General features: G+C 36.4%; 1 protein-coding gene across 1 annotated transcript in view; it reads left to right on the top strand.

Annotated features, from left to right (window-relative positions):
* Positions 1–398: 398 nt before the first annotated feature.
* Positions 399–7,692, top strand: part of LOC106459896 (excitatory amino acid transporter-like) — a 75,835-nt gene continuing 68,541 nt past the window's right edge. Inside the window, exon 1 of the mRNA XM_013919568.2 lies at positions 399–803. The gene's annotated coding sequence lies outside the window, so the exon portion shown is untranslated. The remainder of the gene's footprint in view (positions 804–7,692) is intronic.

A 7,692-nucleotide genomic window follows, 5' to 3' on the forward strand; every position in this document is an offset into this window, starting at 1 on the left:
TATGTTCAGTTTGTCTTATCTAATGACCCTGACATGCAGGCGACTGAAGGTGATACTTTTGCTTTTTGGTTGACTTCACTAGCAATTTGTATTTTATGGTTATGCAACGTATCGTTAGAGCCTCCTAAAAATTAAGTCTTATATCTTTTCTTGCAGCGTTGTTTTTCTTCAACTTAGAGCTTGCATACACACCAGTATGTTGACTTATATTTAATATGCCACTCTCTTGTGCCTTATTGCGTTTCACGAAACGTGCATTGTACAACAAGGCTACTTCTTGATGAAGAAAAATCGAGCCGAACATCGGTACAACTTTTATTTCCCATGATGCATCTTGATGGCGGGACGCCTTCTAACGCGTTCCGAATGCTCACGTGATGCAAACCTTCTGCGATAGAGCTGTAGTTGAGTACCTTGACGCTCGCTGTTTCTAGTGCGGGAATTTAGTTCGTCCTAGTGATCAGAGAGGAACGCTCTGGAGAACGGGTGTTGGCGCTTCTATTTGGTGTGAAAACAACACATCCGGCCACTCTTGGAACTCCAGCGAACCCATTTCAGTGTGGAAGATTAGATGCTATGTAACTTTCGCTCCTCCAGTTAAAATTGTCGAGAGTTTATAGTTGCCTAATTCGAGCGTATATCATTTCTTCGTAACGATTTTTGTTTTGTTTTGCATATAATACTACTTACAAGTATAAAAGCTAGGGAAAAGAAGACTTGAAAAAATCGTACTTACTGAATGCTTGGACCCAAAGAAGATCGTAGAAAGTGATTAGAATTAGAAGGAAAAAGGAAAACAATTAGTAAGTAATCTTTTTATTCATACGATACGACAAACAACGTGTAATATCTCACTCAAAACTCCAGTTTAGTCCATTTTCGGTCCGTGGAATTATTACATTTTTATCCTTTAATTCTAAGATTATTCGTATTTTAGACATATTCTTTGACTTGCTTAGGGGGAAGAGGAGGGGGAATCCAAAGAGTCTTGGCTTCCCTCGGCTGATCGTTTTGTTTTTTCTTGACAAAATTTGCGACGGCTTTATTAACACTAGGATTATATAACTTGTATATCAAAATGTGTAGAAAACTGATTCATAAATCTTTTTTTTTTATCTGTATGTATTAGGTTTAGGCAATGATCGTCGAATCAATATAATTCACTGTAAATATGTTATAATAACTGTTTAAAACTTCTGGAACTGTTCTACTATTATAAATTAAGTTTGTTGTTGTCTAAGTGTAATGCTGTAGGATGAGGTATCTGTGCTGTGGCCACCGCAAAGATCGAAATACGAATTCTAGCGCTACAAGCCCTCAAGGTTATCGTTGAGGTATCGGGGGAGGGTAGTAAGTTCATCTGTTTTAAGCTTAAAAATGAATGCTTGTTAGTTATGCTATAAACAGCATAGGTTGGATAATAAAAGAAAATGCTATTAAAGAATAGTTTCTCCAAATTTCATGCCCGGCATGGCTAGGTGGTTAGGAAGCTCGACTCGCAATCTGCGGGTCGCGGGTTCGCATCCCCATCCCACCAAACATGCTTGCCCTTTCAGCCGTGGGGGCGTTATAAAGTGACGGTCAATCCCACTATTCGTTGGTAAAAGAGTAGCCCAAGAGTTGGCGGTGGGTGGTGATGACTAGCTGCCTCCCCTCTAGTCTTACACTGCTAAATTAGGGACGGCTAGCGCAGATAGCTCTCGTGTAGCTTTGCGCGAAATTCAAAACAAACAAACCAAATTTCATTCAATATTACCTGGTCCAAAAGTGGTTAGTAATTTCATTCTAGTGTATTTAAAGTATGTTTTCTCTCGTTGTCCAAGTTATTACAAACTTCGTCTAATATGAAACAGTACATTATTAACAAAACTTGGTGTTTACAAAAGTTACGTCAAATACATAAAATAAAGCTTTGATGTATGGCTGCTAGTTAATTAATATTCATGGTGACACTTGCCGAACGTGTTACTCTCAACGCTAGGCGTTGGAGATATTAATTTGGATTAAGGGAAGTTAGATTTTACTTATAAAAACTATAAACCAACTATACTTTCTATGAAAAAAAAACGGTCAAAAATTATCATCAGAATTACTTTTTATGCATAGAATTGTATTTAAAAAACATGTTTGTACACGAAAAAAAAACACGATATGTCTGTTTTATCGCAAAGTTACAGAATAGGCTATTGGCGCTGTATCCACCGCGGGGATCGAATCCCGATCTCTAGCTTCATGATCTTTCTTGCTCACCGCTAAGTCACAAGGAATGGTAGGAATAATGAATAATCTAATTTTAATGAATGATTTATTGTTAGTCCAGGACGAAATAATCAGTTATTAGTAAAAGCAGGTCTGAGATTTCTGAAAAGCAGTAGATCTGTAAGAATATATATATAAAAAAAAGATTAATAAGATGGAAGTTTAGTGACGGTCACGGTAGGCCTAATTACTTACGTACACCAAATAACTCATTTTTCTAATGCATATGTTAAGGAAAGCCGGAATCAAAGCGTTCTCCCAGCGCTTTTAGGATTTACCGTTTCCTCTCACGTAATGCCCTTTATGGTTCTGCTTCTAGATACTGCGAATCAGTATAGTTCCATATAGGCTATCACATATAACCTTGCTTCTAATTACGTAGTTAATACTGGTCCAATAATTAATGAAACAAGATGAGAGTCGAACCCTGGATTTTTAGATTTATTTAAAGTGTTATCTATAGGCTGTAGTATAATCTTGAACACTATTTTCGGTCCATTCAATAGTGTTGGTTATTTGTAAATTTTATGATGTATATAATAAACTAAACAAACCGTCGCTCAACATATATACCATCTTATGGCATTACCCCCTCACGCAACTGTCAACCTCAGTCCTTCAAGGAGCCAGGATTGTTTTTTTTATTTGTTTGTTTGTAAGCACAAAACTACACGATGGGCTATCTGTGCTGTGTCCACCACGAGCATCTAAACGTGGCTTGTAGTATTATAAGTCTCACAGCTGTGCCGCTGGGAGAAAAGCAGCCAGGAATTTATGAGAAGTGATCACGAATAAGGTTCAACCTGAGGCTATTGTTTTTGTATAGGGGTTTAAATTACTTAAAATTATATTGCAATATGCAGTCCCAACCCCCCACTGGCGTACTATATATATATATATAAGTACATAGACAGATTTTTCTTATTTTGCCTGCGCCCCCTAGTGGCTCAGCGGTAAGCTTGGGCCTTATAAAGCTAAATTTTGTGACTCGACCTACGCGTACGGAGTCCATTACGTGGGTGTTCACAAAAAACACACAACCAATCTACGGCTAGCACAATAACATCATAGGCTTGGTTAGTTCGACCCAATCTGCCTCTTCTGGGTATGGCCATTCTTGAAACGAATAATGTCTTCTTCACTCTCTCTCCTCTTTGAGTTGTAAACATTGCAAACTCAACATTACTCTTTCTTGTTTTTAAGTTTTAACTGCTTAAAGTGCTTTAAAGCCAAGAAGCACTAACGACATACCAGAATTCTGTTTTCTTTGGAAGTTGTCTTCCATTGGCCTAAGTGAGCTGATAGTAATTCGGCCAAAACTGCCCTTACTAGCAAGTCATTGAACTGATATTGGCGCTTGGCGTAACGTAACATGATTCTTATGGCAATCGTCATAGATTCTTGTCTAGCCACTTTAAATTAATTAATTTACAAAAAAAATGCACCTTGTCAGTAAGAACAGTTGTGAAATTTGTATGTTCGCAATTTCAACTCTGAATACTCATCATAGGCGGCAGAGCATATTTCAATTTGTTTTTGTGGGGGGGGGGGGAGCATATTAGCCTTATTTGCTATGTTAGCCATGACCATTGAGTTCAAAAGTGAAACAGCGGCTTTCCATTATAATTATTCACAAGTATCTATTCTCCATTCAAAGGGGTATTTTGCTACAAGGGCAAAATTGGGGGGCATGTACCCTCCCGCACCCCACCTCCACCTCCCCGGTTCCGCAAAAAGAATTATTAGTTCGTACAATAGAAAACTGATCACAGCAATGCTGGATTGACGAGTACTACATACAATTATATCATTATACAAGTCTTCAGAACTTCACTTAGCAAAGCTAATTACCAGCATAATTCGCTGTTACATTTATTGCATTTTTTTTCATGAACTTTACAAATCAGAGGTTTTTATTTAGACAAAATGGAAGTTATTCTCTTCAAGTAACAAAAATGTTTAATATCTGTAAAGTTGGGCCTATTTCAATGGAACCACATCCCAAAGAGGTGCCCGTGGCTCAGCGGTAAGCTTGAGGGCTTATAACACGAAAAAGTCGAGGTTTGATGCCCGTGATAGACACAGCGCAAATAGCTTTGAGCTTTAAAGCAAGCTGAACAAGCCCGTAGAGATTAAGTGAAAAAGAAGAAATCCCTAAAATTTAATAACTGACAAAAAATTCGGTTTTAAAATTATTTTACAAGATGACAACTGCTTTTAAAACCTCTGAAAGGCCTGGATGTATACAATGACTCTAAGAATTTAAAAATGTTCACATCTATGTTATTTTCATGGCCGATTCAATTGCTAAATCCAAACTCAATCCTAGAATTTTTTTTCTCACAAATGTTGGAGATTCTTGAAGGTAAAGAAATGATTAGATAAAAAGTAAATTATACTGTTCATCCTTCATCCATTTTATGAATACGTACAGAAAATTGAAGGAACACTTCAATACAAAAATGGCCTGAGGGAGAATGTTCTATTTCAACTTTGAACCTCTTGTTTGTAATCCTATTTAATTTTTCTGTGACACGTTTTGTCATATGGTATATGAGATTAAACTGTTTCAGATGACCCTCTGCCGCAAAGCTAAAGAAACAAAACAACAACTAAACTTCGCTCCGCTCTTTAGAGTCATGGTTGCGTTATAAAAGTGACGTTCAGATCCCACTATTCATTTCGAGTAGCGCAAGAATTGGCGATGGGTGCTGTATACTAGCTGTCTTCCCCTCCTGTCTATCAGTTCGAAATGAGGGATGACTACTGCAGACAGCCATAGTGTAGTTTTGCGCAAACTTCCGAGACAAACTTTAGTGTCTCAACTATTTTACTTGTTGTCATCTGGCGTCTAGGATTAAACTCTTCCATGTCTCAGCTATGTCACTTGTTTTAGTCTAGCGTCTGAGGTTAGAGTCTTTCTTGTCTTAGCTACGACACTTCTTGTCATCTGGTGTTTGTGATTAAAATCTTACATGTCTCAGGTATGTCATTTGTTGTAGTCTAGCGTCTGAGGTTAGAGTCTTTCGTGTCTTAGCTATGACACTTCTTGTCATCTGGTGTTTGTGATTAAGATCTTACATGTCTCAGATATGCCTCTTTGGCGCCTGAGATAAGACTCTTACATGTCTCAGATATGCCACTCGTTATCATCTGGCGTCTGTGATTAAACTCTTTCATGTGTTAAACATTTTCATACGTCAATTATAGCTAAAATATTAGTATTTCGTGCTCATTCATTACCTGTTTGTTTTCACCTATGTTAACATCCATTCGATTTCCACTCATGTTGACTATTATATCAGAGAACCACCATGGTTGATGTAGCGTTAGAATATTATACTAATCATAGTGTTTTCCAAATCCTTGAAAAACATTTCGCTTTTAATTTGCATCACATTCATTTTTAAATAAAGAAATAATGAGTTTAACTAAATGATCATCCTAACATTGAAATGGAAATATTATATCAACAGAAGTAGAAAAAAAAGGGAGATTCGTGTCGTTTTCTACTTGAATTGAGGGAAAATATTCGTGAAACTATAGATATTCCACACGGGTATCGAAACCACGTTTCTAGCGTTGTAAGTCCGCAGACATACCGCTGTGCCACTAAAGGGGGGGGGGGGGTATATTAAAAGAATCCCGACAACCCAAGCGGAATTAAAACAAGTTATGAAAGTAAAGACAAATATAATATGTCTATTTGTAAGGGTTAAAGAGGTTGAGTTACTTTTTAAAACCATTCGGATTATATGGTTTCTTTTTTCTTACATTCAATTTCATTTTTTTTTAATAATCCAAAAATCTATTTAAGAATAAAAATAATTAATTACTGAAGGTTACGGTCACGTACAGTTAAGTTTCTTTTATTGGAATCTGTTAGTTTTCGTTGCTTAGTGTATAAATTATATACATATTATTTACAATAAAATATTTGTTGTTTATTTGAAGTGAAGCACAAAGCTACACAATGGGCTATCCTTGCTCTGCTCACCTTGGTAGATCAGAGGTAGACTGTGAGGGCTTATAACGGTAAATTCGAAGTTCGATACCTGCGGTGAGCAAAGCTTAGATAACAAAAGGTCAAATTTTTGCTTAAATGTAACGCTGTCAAATTTAATAAACGAAAAATAGCTCCCCAGTGGCTCAGCTGTAAGCTTGAGAGGTTAAAATGCTAAATTCCGGGGTTCGATCCTTACAGGGGCACAGCACAGATAACCAAGTGTGTCATTTTGTACTTGGCAGCAACAAAAAACAAAGCAAAGGAAATCAAATAAGACAATTATCTACAATTCAAACTGGAAATAATAGCTAAGTATGTTTATATATATATAATTAGGACTCTTTAATGACCCTTTATTTCATTACTTTACTCGGACTCGGTTTCCATAGTTGATGACGTAGATGTGTGTTTAAAGTAAAAACTACTTTAAAATTGGCATTGGTTAACTTATATTTTGTATATAAAAGTCAAGGGTTGATAGTAAAATTTCAATATTTATTGTTTTTCGGTGTATTTTTCACGATTATTACAAATTACTGGGCGACCTTCTTTTCCTTCTTATAATGCACCTTTTCCATATTTATATTTTTAAATCGTTTTCGCATTGTGCTATATTGTTATTATACATATGTATATTTTCCGCACAGTGTTAGAAATATTTCTTTCTGTGTATATGCGACAATGCGACATAAAGTGCATTAAATAAGAATATTTTTCAAAGAAGCAAATATTAGATGAATGGAAGCATGTAAGTGAGTCGTCTTTATTCTATTTGGCAGAAAACAGTTTGCTTGCAGTTGAAATAGTACGGTCGAAAACCGTACACAGTGTCACTTCCTTATCATGAAAATGAAGAGTATATTTTCACTTCCTGTCTTACCCATGTATCCTCGAAAAACAGGTCGAAGTATGACGTCATCTTGTACTTATAGAAAGCTTCCTTTTAATGCTCTGAGAATTAATGGTAACTTCACATCAAAGCATTTCTTTGGTAACTAGAACAAATTTTCACGTTCATTAAAAATAATGTGTTTATCTAGTAACAAATAAATAGTAATTACAGACTTAGATAATCGTATAGGCTACCATGACAACGACAGATGTAACGATCACCGCGACTTATGTAAGAAATTGATACGTTATCCATTCATTAACAAAATGTGCAATATCACAAAATATGGTCCCCTGGTGGGACATTGGTAAGTACCACAAAATAGTGTCCCCTGGTGGGACAGTAGTAAGTCTATGGATTTACAACAGTAAAATCAGGGGCTCAATTCCCCAAGGTGGACACAGCAGATAGCCTGATGTTGCTTTGCTATACGAAAACACACACAAAATATTCGATGACGAGGAACCCACTTTGATACTAATAATGGTTGGAGACGGCTTGAATGGGTAATGAAGAAACACTTTAACATAAGTTT

The sequence above is a fragment of the Limulus polyphemus genome, unplaced genomic scaffold (genome assembly GCF_000517525.1).
Source record: "Limulus polyphemus unplaced genomic scaffold, Limulus_polyphemus-2.1.2 Scaffold677, whole genome shotgun sequence".
In the NCBI taxonomy this organism is placed as follows: Eukaryota; Metazoa; Arthropoda; class Merostomata; order Xiphosura; family Limulidae; genus Limulus; species Limulus polyphemus.